Genomic DNA, 12,930 nt, shown 5'->3' with positions numbered 1-12,930 from the left:
ACACTTGATGTATGTCTTGCATGTGCTTATATGTGGTGACAATGGGATATTCACGTGATCTACTTGATGTATGTTTTTGTGATCAACTTGCGGGTTCAGTGACCTTTTGAACTTACGCATAGGGGTTGGCACACTTTTTCGACTTGACTCTCCGGTAGAAACTTTGGGGCACTCTTTGAAGTTCTTTGTGTTGGTTGAATAGATGAATCTGAGATTGTGTGATGCATATCGTATAATCATACCCACGGATACTTGAGGTGACATTGGAGTATCTAGGTGACATTAGGGTTTTGGTTGATTTGTATCTTAAGGTGTTATTCTAGTACAAACTCTATGATAGATCGAACGAAAAGAATAGCTTCATGTTATTTTACTAAGGACTCTTGAATAGATTGATCAGAAAGGATAACTTTGAGGTGGTTTCGTACCCTACAATAATCTCTTCGTTTATTCTCCGCTATTAGTGACTTTGGAGTGACTCTTTGTTGCATGTTGAGGGATAGTTATATGATCCAGTTATGTGATTATTGTTGAGAGAACTTGCACTAGTGAAAGTATGAACCCTAGGCCTTGTTTCCTAGCATTGCAATACCGTTTGTGCTCACTTTTATCATTAGTTACCTTGTTGTTTTTATATTTTCAAATTACAAAAACCCATATCTACCATCCATATTGCACTTGTATCACCATCTCTTCGCCGAACTAGTGCACCTATACAATTTACCATTGTATTAGGTGTGTTGGGGACACAAGAGACTCTTTGTTATTTGGTTGCAGGGTTGTTTGAGAGAGACCATCTTCAACCTACGCCTCCCACGGATTGATAAACCTTAGGTCATCCACTTGAGGGAGATTTGCTACTGTCCTACAAACCTCTGCACTTGGAGGCCCAATAACGTCTACAAGAAGAAGGTTGCGTAGTAGACATCACCGTGTAGGTCAGTACATTGAATGTACCGGCAAGATCACAATAAAAGAAAACAGATGATAAACTATTATATGGCTTTGTGGCTCTGTGTCTGAGGTTTTTGCGTAAAAGCTGATTTTATTTTCTCTACAACAAAGTGATATCAGGAGTCTTCACTATGGAGTTCTCTACTATGACATGGTTCCGCCAACCGATATCTCGTAGCCCAAATCATCATAAGTTGCCCAGAATTAAGTTATCAGTCTGGTGTTGAGAGTTCCGAGATAGATCCAAGTCCAGAGGCTCAAATTGTCTGTAACTGGGGACACGGCTAATCGATTTGGTTTTAACCCTCTGCAGAGGTTTGTACACTTTACCTGCAAGATTCGATCCCTCTTTTTTACGTTCTCGCACTTCAGGGTGTTTGAGAACAAGACGACCGAAACATGGTCTTCAGAAGAGTTCCCCTGACCACTGTCCAATGCTCATCCAATCCTACCGTAGTTCTACATCTGCTAGCATCGTCCCAGCCAGAGTCACAACTAAGGTCAACCAAGCCAAAGCCCATAATGACTTGCGGTTGCACAGGTAAGCTTCCGGGCATGAAGTATTCTTCCATCTCTTTGAGCCTGGGTGGAGCTTTCCGCATGATATCACGGCGCTTCTCTAGAATCACTAAGTACTGCATGCACCATTGTACCCTTCTTAACCATTCTCCACCCGGAGGTATATTGAATTCTTGTCTCGAGTCTTGAAGTCTTGAAGATGTAGTCCTTGCAAATGCCATCATTGAGTTGTCGCCATTGACGTACAGTCCTCCTTCTTCACACCACTCCCGGCACTCATACCAAACCCCGTCTACAATAGCGTAGCATTAAAACTATATACGTCCCGGGCTTGATAACAGGATGATGGGTTCCTACCTCATGCATTCTAATCAACTACAAGAAGTCAATATAACTACTAGAGGGATTATGAATGGTGACACTAAATGCAATAAAAAGATAGCTATGGATAACATGGTCAAAGTGAACTTGCCTGGTAACTTGATGAAGATAATAATGCTCTCAAAGAAATCCTGATAGTACTATTCGTCACTCTCCGAAGAAAATTTATATAGTCAAACATTGCATTCACATAAGCAATCATTCTAGCAAGCAATACTAGCACTCAAAAAAACAAATACAAATAAAACCATGATGAAGTCAAAGGAAATCAAATAGGATTCCAAAGAAAACTTCAAGAAAAACAAGGGAGAAACCAACTCACACATTAGCAGCTAATACTCTCATAACAACACTAAATCACTCTAATAACTTTTCTACAGCAAAGAAAATATAATTCTAATGAAACAACAGAATATAATTTACTAAAGTATCTACTAGCAAAAAGAACTAGTATATAAAAAACTATTATAACTATCTAGTTAATACTAGAATGACCATAACAACTAGCAAAACACTAAGACAATAGTAAACAACACTAAAATAATTATGAAAACTAATTTACTCCTAAATAAAAGAATAAAAAACAACATATATTGAGGTGGTAAAAAGAATTACTTTTGTAACTAATAGAACTATTCTATTTTCATTAATTTCATAACTAAACAACAATAAAGCACAACTGTAGATAAACACTAATAAATAACCACAAAAATTTATCTACTGTAGTCTAACAGAAACATATAACATGTAAAAGGCTACAAAATGAATTAAACAAAAATAATTAAAAACACTAACTATATGACTAAAAAAGATTTAAACAAAACAGTACTGTTTTAGCTAAAAACATAATTTAAAAATATACTAAAAATAACTAACTAAATTCTATTGGGTAGGCAAAATAATAACAAAGCAGTAGCAAAAAGAATCAATCAAAATCCACTTCTAGAATTCAAACAAGAGCCAAAACAGTGTTTCTTGAAGCATATTTGAAATAATTCAAATTTAAAGTAATCAAATTTGGAAACTGAGTGCAACATCATAACTTCAAGAAATTATAAAACTAATGCAAAAGAAATCACTAAATTTGGACTTAAAACCTAAAAGATATTAATTTTCTAAAAACAGAACTCTTCTATTTTTATAACAGAAACGAAATAAAATAAAAAATAGGGCGCTAGCTACGTGGCCTACTGCTACTGGGCTAAACAGGTGGGCGATGGGTAACTAAAAGATGCTCGGCCAAAACTTAACTAAAATTGTGTGCATCTGTTAAATAAGAGTAACCCGGCGAACCGGTCAGATCTAAACCAACCATAAACTATAAATAAAACTGATCTACTTAAAAAAAACATAACTGTTGACTCCGATCTAATCTACGTCATAAAACGAAGATCAGACATGGGTGGTTGATGCTCACCGGACAGAGCTGCCGGACTTGGAGAAGACGACGACGTCGTTCGGGCGTGGTCGTGGCGCTCGTCCTGGTGGGTACCGGACTCGAGGAAGGGCCGAACGGGGCGCGGAGCATGAAGGCGAACTCGGGGGTGAGCTCGTGAGCTTCGGGGGCGGCCTGTGGCGATGGTGGCGAATGGCTGGAGCAACGGCGGCGCTGATGAGATCTGGTTGTCGTCGTGGGCATCGCTGCCGTGCGATTCTGCACGAGAAGAAGGGTCAGGGAGATGCGATGGTTCAAGGGAGGAACAAACAAAGGGCCAGGGGGTTCGGGAACCTTTGGCGGCGTCGAAATCAAGCGGCAACAGAAGCTCTTGGAGGTGGAACTCTGGCGAGATCGAGGCGAGGCTCTGGGGCACGAGAGATTGATATTTTCCAAAAAATAAAACGAGGAGGAGGAGGGGCAAAGAATCGAGCGAATCCCATGAGAAAATCGGTCGGCAAGGCGTGCGAGGGGCGGCCTCCGTCCATGGCGTGGAGAAGACGATGGTGATAGGCGAGGTCCAGGGGTCAGAGAGAGAGATGGGGACCGGATCAGATGACCGATCCGATGGGTTTCGGTGCGGCGCGTGTGGGGCTGGGCCGAAGAGAGAGAGAGAGAGAGAGAGAGAGAGAGAGAGAGAGAGAGAGAGAGATGTGCCTCAGTCAGTTGGCTTCGGCCGTTTTTGATTTTTTGAAATAAACATAGATAAGAAAACAAAATAAAGGAAAAACACTAAGACTTTTATATAGTCAGGTAATATATCAAAAAATTTAGAAAAAGATATCATAAAACATAAACATATTTTCAGCGGCAGATAAAATCCAAAAAAACACAAAAGTCAAACAGTGCTACTGTTGGAATAGAATCCAATAAAAATCATTTTTAAAATACCAAAATGATTTCAAATATATTTTCTCCTAATTTTCAATTGAAGGGAATCATTTTACCCTTATTTCCATTTATTTATTTTTAGGAGAAAAATAATTTGGATAAAAATGAAATAACCTCTAAGTGGCTTTGAATTTGAATTTCAAACCACTTTCAAATCTTTTCTATTTTTCCTTGGACAAATATATTCCAAATGCCTCTGAATTTTGAAGTGTCATATTACTTCCCTCTTTTTGAAGATGTTTCGAAGAATTTGAAATTTGAAAACTCAAATAACTTCCAAGTGACTTTCAAGTTGTTTCTTTGAAACTTCCAACTCATCTTTGAATAAGTCCTTTTATCTTCTCTCATGAGGATCATTGAGTTGCATAAAGTTTCTGAATTTGAAATGTTTTCAGATGGAATTCAAATCCTTTCTAATCCCTTTTTAGTTTCTTTAAATGGAAGAAGTCATATTATCCTCACTCTAGGGTTTTTGTGATGAAATGGATTTGAATTCATTGGAGATCAAAAGTAAAGATGAAAGTTTTGGGAAAGTCCGTTTATTCCCTCTCATTCAACTTTCAAAAGTTTCAAATTTCACTCACTTTTAGTCAATCAATCACACAACAATCAAACAAACAATCATAAACATTTATTTAATATAACATTCCAAAATTTAGAATTTTGGGATGTTACACTAGGAAACACCACTCTCCAAAAGCTAATAAATGGTGTGTTGATGATGAACTCCTTGCTCAATGATAGTCTCCCAACACTCAACTCTCTCTCTCACACAGATTTGGCTATGCTGGAAAGATGATTTGAGTGGAAAGCAACTAGGGGAAGGCTAGAGATCAAGACTCTTGTGGTTGGATTGGAATGTCTTGGTCTCAACACATGAGTAGGTGGTTCTCTCTCAGAAATGAGCAGTGGCAGTGTAGGCGCGTTCTGATGGCTCTCTCTTTAATAGAGAAGGGGTGCAGAGGTATATATAGCCTCCACACAAAATCTAACCGTTACACACATTTGACCCAACTCGGTCAGACCGAATAGGTGAACTCAGTGAGACCAATTCAGTTCAAAATGTGAACGTTAGGATTCTCGGTGGGACCGACATGATCGGTGCGACCGATGCACTAAGGTTAGGGCAAAACCTCATCTCGGTGTGACCGATTGCATAAACTCGGTGAGACCGATTTCAGCAATGAGCAAACAGAGAGTTGGTCAGGAAAACTCGGTGGGACCGATTGCACATTTTGGTGAGACCGAAATAATTGCAACGAAATAATTGCAATAGGCAACAGAGAGTTCACAAGGCCATCTCGGTGAGAACGAGATCCCTATTGGTGATACCGAACTGTTTAGAGTTTCTGGCTATGGCTATGTCAAAGGAACTCGGTGGCGCCGGATGGATCAAATCGGTGGGGCCGAGTTTGACCTTAGGTTTAGGACATATTTGGATATGAGAGAGTGGTTGAGGGCTTTGGAGCATATAACTAAGCACTTTGAGCAAGTAGACCATTAAGCAACACCTCATCCCCTTTTAATAGTATTGGCTTTTCCTATGGACTCATTGTGATTTTGGACCACTAAAATAGAAATGAAGAGTCTTGAGCTTTTGCCAATCTTTGTCCTTAGCACCTTGAAGGGGTTCCCCATCCTCTTGTCCATGCCACGCCTTTGTTGAACTTCCTGAAATATACTAGATGAAAATATTAGTCTAACAAGAGATATGTTGACATTAATTACCAAAATCACCCAGGGAGCACTTGTGCTTTCAATCTCGCCCTTTTTGATAATTGATGACAACATACATCAAAGCTTTAGATAAAAATATGTGAAGTAACAAGTAAAGCTTTGGAAGGACATGTAGCATGCATTGGCTCCCCCTACATGTATGCAATCATGTGAAGATAGACTATGAAAGCATGTGAATGCATAGGCATGTCAGAGTAAGCAATGAGCTACGTGTATCTTGGATATATGCATCAGAGTAAATGATGTAGATAAATTAATTGTACCTTCATGTTCATGAGTCCTTCTTGCAAACAATATGTACATCAGCAACAGATCGTCATGCACATGAGTGTGATGCATATACTTACCTTGTGGTCTTGAGCTGGCTTTGGAAGAGATGAACTTGAGAAAACAGGGTTAGATAATACAAAGAACACCTACTAATCAGAGCAAGTTGAGAAAACCACAAGAGTACCAAAACTGGGATGACATGTAGTGAGTGAGTACTTAGTACTCTATTTGGATATAGACATGTCCCCAAGGATTAAAGATATGCAATGAATTCCAAAGATTTTCTTCCTTTAGATATGAACGCTTTCTCCCCCTGAATCTGATATTTGATAATCGGAGGAGGTAGGGTAGGAGAAAATCAGAACAAAGGAAAATCAGAGCAAAGCAAACATAATATCTACTAGCATGTCTTTCCCCACTTAAAGACATGTGACTTCTCTCATGTATGGTTAATAAGCATCTAGAGACGCTAAAGTATGCCTTCTCTCCTATGTGATAAGCTTTGATGTGGTTTCTCTCCCCCTTTGACATCAATTTCCAAGAAGGTTTCTTCTGGAGCATGAGTCAAACAGGTTTGGTCCTTGAGTCACATTACAAAGAAGTATGTAAATTAAGATGCCAGTAGAGGATAAGAATCATCGAGTGGAGCTGGAGAAGAAATGGCAATTGCAATGGCAAAATGTTTTCTCGGTAGTGAGATCGGTAACGCCGATTCATTTTCATCGGTGACACGAGTTGGAGATGTCAAAGATGATGCATATCGGTTAGACCGGGTTTGTCCTTGTCGGTTGTACCGATGAACAGTCTTCAATGTTTTATTGCAGTTTGATCTAGCCGATAGGCAGAAATGAGGCCGAGTTCAATACAGAGGAAATATTTTTTCATCTCAACTCACTTGGCAAATAAGATCTCACAAAGATTTGTAAGGAATTAACTAAAATATTTGCAATGAATTAAGTGCAGAGAATAACAGACAAAAAGAAACGAATTCTAGATGAAGTTTTTTTTAACAAATGCAAGAACACAAAGAAACACTAGAGAACTTCATCTAGAATTGGTCGGCGACAAAGTCACCTATGTTAGAGTATATTGATTGAGGAGTCAAGTGAGAACACTTGATCATAGGTCATACTCATCGTTTAAGCTCAAAATAGGGTTACCATTTTTCGTTTAAGCATTTTGATGTATTCACATCTTGTTGAGCTGCTTTGACCCATGACTTGGGGTAAATCTTCTCTAAGATGGAATAACATACCTTGGGTGGTGGTGTTGATCTTGGTCATGTAGTTGGACTTGTGTAGGATGCTCAAGGTTGATGTAGTTCATCAAGAGTTGGGGCACCACTTGTAGTTTGAGTTCATCTACCTACATGGGTTAGCTTTGCAAGGAAGAGCACTTGTGTATCCAAAATGACAATCATGAAACTTGGTATCAAATGAGATTTGATATATAGAAATTGTCAAAGGATATGTTGAGAGGATTCATGCTTCCTTGTCTTCAACCACCATATTGTAGAGACTTGGTGATGTAGAGATTGCTCAAGATGTGAGTGGTTTGCAATCTCATAGATTTGGGTTCATCCAAGTACCTACAAGGATTAGATAACATGCAAGGGTACAAGTATGGATCCAAAGACATATGATCATCATCATAAGTGAAAATATCAAGGATTAGTCAAAGGCTCATGCCTTGCATTATCCAAGTGGAGTTTCTACTCCAAGTTAGAGGCATCAATGATGTTCAATTCACCTCTCAAATGGCAAAATACTTTCTCATCAAGTGGTTTGGTGAATATATCCACCAATTGCTTATCGGTACAGATGTGCTTAAGATCCATGTCTCCTTTAGCAGCATGATCTCAAATGAAATGATGACGAACTTCAATATGCTTAGTTCAGGAATGTTGCACGGGATTGTGAGCAATCTTAATGGCTGATACGTCCATTTTGCATCATGTTTTCTTACTGTTATTCCTAATGTTTTTATCCATAATAATGCTTTTTGTAGTAATTCTAATGCCTTTTCTCTCATAGTTTGCAAGGTACACACCAAGAGGGAGAATTCCGGCGGCTGGAAATCTGGACCTGGAAAAGCTACGTCAGACCACCCATTCTGCACAACTCCAAACAAGCTGAAACTTCACAAGGATTTTTTATGGAATATTTAAAAATTATTGGAGCAAATAACTACTAGAGGGGGCCCACCAGGTGGGCACATCCCACCAGGTGGGAACAACCCACCTGGGCGCGCCAAGGAGCCCAGGCGCGCCCTGGTGGGTTGTGCTTACCTAGGCCCACCTTCTGTGCCCATCTTCTGGTATATAAGTCATTTTGACATAGAAAAAATAAGGAGAGGACTTTCGGGACGGAGCGCCGCCGTCTCGAGGCGGAACTTGGGTAGGAGCACTTTTGCCCTCCGGCGGAGCGATTCCGCCGGAGAACTTCCCTCCCAGAGGGGGAAATCATCGTCCTCATCATCACCAACAACTCTCCCATCTTGGGGAGGGCAATCTCCATCAACATCTTCAACAGCACCATCTCATCTCAAACCCTAGTTCATCTCTTGTGTTCAATCTTGTTACCGGAACTATAGATTGGTGCTTGTGGGTGACTAGTAGTGTTGATTACATCTTGTAGTTGATTACTATATGGTTTATTTGGTGGAAGATTATATGTTCAAATCCATTATGCTATTTAATACCCCTCTGATCATGAGCATGTTTATCATTTGTGAGTAATTTTGTTCTTGAGGTCACGGGAGAAATCATGTTGCAAGTAATCATGTGAACTTGATATGTGTTCGATATTTTGATAGTATGTATGTTGTTATTCCCTTAGTGGTGTCATGTGAACGTCGACTACATGAAACTTCACCATATTTGGGACTAAGGGAATGCATTGTGGAGTATCAATTAGATGATGGGTTGCGAGAGTGACAGAAGCTTAAACCCCATTTTATGCGCTATTCCGTAAGGGACCGATTGGATCCAAAAGTTTAATGCTATGGTTAGAATTTATTCTTAATACTTTTCTCGTAGTTGCGGATGCTTGCGGGGGGGGGGGGGGGGTTAATCACAAGTAGGAGGTTTGTTCAAGTAAGAACATCACCTAAGCATCAGTCCACCCACATATCAAATTATCAAAGTAACGAACACGAATTAAACCAACATGATGAAAGTGACTAGATGAAATTCCCGTGTACCCTCAAGGACGCATTGGTTATCATAAGAGACCGGTTTGTCCTGTACTTTCACTCAAAAGGATTGGGCGACCTTGCTTCATATTTGTTACTACTATCGTTACTTGCTCGTTACAAATTATCTGGCTATCAAACTACTCTGCTACTTACAATTTCAGCACTTGCAGAAATTACCTTACTAAAAACTACTTGTCATTTCCTTCTGCTCCTCGTTGGGTTCAACACTCTTACTTATCGAAAAGAGCTACAATTGATCCCCTATACTTGTGGGTCATCAAGGCTATTTTTTGGCGCTGTTGCCGGGGAGTGAAGCGCCTTTGGTAAGTGGAATTTGGTAAGGAAACATTTACATAGTGTGCTGAAATTTATTGTCACTTGTTACTATGGAAAACAATCCTTTGAGGGGTTTGTTCGGGGTATCTTCACCTCGTCCAGAACCACAATTATCTACCCCTCAACCTACTGCACCTACTGAAAATATTGAATATGAAATTCCTTTGGGTATGATAGAACAACTGCTAGCTAATCCTTATGCACGAGATGGAACCGAACATCCTGATATGCACTTGATATATGTGGAACAAATTTGTGGATTGTTTAAGCTTGCAGGTTTACCTAGAGATGAAGTTATGAAAAAGGTTTTCCCTTTATCTTTCAAGGGAAAAGCATTGTCATGGTATAGGCTATGCGATGATATTGGATCATGGAATTGGAGTTCCATCAAAAAAATTATCCTATGCATCTAGATCATCGTGATCGGAATTATATATATAATTTTTGGCCTCGTGAAGGAGAAAGTATCGCTCTAGCTTGTGGGAGGCTTAAGTCAATGTTATATTCATGCCCCAATCATGACCTCTCAAGATAAATTATTTCCAGAATTTTTATGCTCGGCTTTCTCGTAATGATCAAACCATGCTTGATACTTCTTGTGCTGGTTCTTTTATGAAGAAGACTATTGAAATCCGGTGGGATCTTTTGGAAAGAATTCAAATCAACTCTGAATATTGGGAACTCGACGAAGGTAAAGAGTCAGGTATTAAACTTAAGTATGATTGTGTTAAATCTTTTATGAATACCGATGCATTTCAAAAGTTTAGCACTAAATATGGACTTGACTATGAGATAGTAGCCTCCTTTTGTGAATCATTTGCTACTCATGTTGAACTCCCTAAAGAGAAGTGGTTTAAATATCACCCACCAATTAAATAAGAAATTAAAGAACCGGTGCCAGCTAAAGAAGAAACTATACTTTATAATGTTGATCCAGTTGTCCCTTCTGCTTATATTGAGAAACCACCTTTTCCTGTTAGGATAACGGAACATGCTAAAGTTTCAACTGTGGTTAACAAAAGCTATATTAGAACACCTAAACCTGATGAACAAATTAAAGTAGAACCTAGCATTGCTATGGTTAAAGATCTCTTGGAAGAAGATATGGATGGGCATGTTAATTATTTCTATGAAGAAGCTGCTAGAATTGCTAAACCTGATAAAAGGGATAAACATAGACCTGTTGTGGGCATGCCTGTCATCTCAGTTAAAATAGGAGTGCTACTGTTATCATGGTTTATGTCACATGGGTGCTAGTGTGAGTGCTATTTCTTACACCTTATATCAAGAAATTATGAAAGACATAGCACCTGCAGAGATAGAAGACAGTAGCGACCCGACCTCAAACGGTCAACTCTCTGTGCTTCAGTGTCATCCCTGGATCGGTAATGCTGACACACACAGTACTCGAAGGATTTATAACAGAGTAGCAATCACACACTTATTACATTGAATGTCTCAAAAGAGAACTTATTACAATAAATATGGCTTAAGGCCATCTAACACGATAACAGCGGAAGGCTTGGAAGATAAAGTGAGTCCATCAACTCCAACGGCATAGCTGAGTGCATGACAACGGCCTAGCGAACCTTACTCTTCGGCTGAAAAGTCTGCAACATGATACGTTGCAGCCCGAAAACGGGTCAGCACATGGAATATGCTAGCAATATAACACAGTAGAGCAATGAACAGAATAATGCTATCACTACATGCATATATGGCTGGTGGAGGCTCCATGGTTATATGTTTTTGCAAAAAGCCAATTTTTCCCTACAACAAAGTAATAAGTTTTATTTAACTATCATGGTGGTTGAAACATCATTGAGAAGGTACCTCCAACTCAATCCCAATTACAAGTAATTATCAACCCAACAAATTAATTTAGAGTGATGAGATACAATAGGATAATCCAAGTACTAGATACTCAAGATGTCCATAACCGGGGACACGGCTAACCATGATTAGTTTGTACACTCTGCAGAGGTTTGCGCACTTTTCCCCACAAGACTCGATCTCCTCCGTTGGATTTCTCGCACTACATGGTGTTGAGAAACGGATGACCGAGACACAGTCTTTCAGAAGCATTAACTCTTTACTCTGGGTGGACAGTTACACCTACTTCCCTCTACATCTGCTAGCCCACGACTGAAAGAGGTCACATAACATACTCAACTATGCCAGAGCCCATAATGGCTTGTGGCTGCACACGAAAGTTTCTAGCATGAAATATCTCACGATCCCTTTGAGCCTGGGTGGCGGACCGTAGGAGGATCACACGGTATATCCCCAGGATCTCCTAGGACAACACTGGATTCCCCAGGTGCCCAAACAAGCAATCCACCCAGATGTGTATTAAAGTAGCCACCTTAAGTTGAACCATTAATTAACAACTCTCATCTGTCATGGATACGCTCAAACCCAATCCACGTCTACGAGCATAGCACAGCAATATAAGCATACGTAGAAGTAACTCCCAAGGGTTTGATATTAAAATAGGTAATAGGTTCGACCTCATCATCTACTTCCCAATACCCACAAGTTAATCACATCCTAATCATGCAGTGTTTGAGGATTGGAACTAATGCATAAAAACTGGGTATAAAAGAGTATGATCAATGTGTTACTTGCCTTGCCGACGATCCGCAAAACCTAGTGACTCGTAGTAGCACGCTTCGCACTCCGGGAATTCTATCGCAAACAAAAAATAACACACATAAGCAATTAAGCAAAGATGCATGGGTAAAACTCAAATAAGAAGATCTAACCAGAAAGTTCAACTTAAGAACTCCGGTTTGCAAAAAGAATCAAATCAAACGGAGCAACGAAACTCAAACTGCGAAAGAAACAAGATCCGTTTACTAATCTGGACTAAAGTCAAATTTTACAGTACTAAAATCTTGTTCAATTTGGTTAAACAGAAAGAGGGCTTCGAGATGAAGATCTAGGCGCTTGAATCGCCTGATTTCGACAAACGAGCGAAAAGATAAACTAAAACGAAAATCGGGTCAGAAATCGCGATCGAAAATAATCGTGAAAAACCCTGAAAAAAGAAAAACTGACGAACAGGCTAACGAACAAATGTTCGCTGTCTGTGACTAACGGGTGAACGGCGTTCGTTTAAACGAATGAACGGACGAACGTCCGCTGTTTAACCGAACCGAAACAAAACCGATCTAATAAAAAGCAGATCTAGGGTTCGAAATAAACCGAAG

Source organism: Aegilops tauschii, chromosome 3, assembly GCF_002575655.3.
Source record: "Aegilops tauschii subsp. strangulata cultivar AL8/78 chromosome 3, Aet v6.0, whole genome shotgun sequence".
NCBI classification, from domain to species: Eukaryota; Viridiplantae; Streptophyta; class Magnoliopsida; order Poales; family Poaceae; genus Aegilops; species Aegilops tauschii.
Note: the sequence above shows the minus strand (reverse complement) of the source record.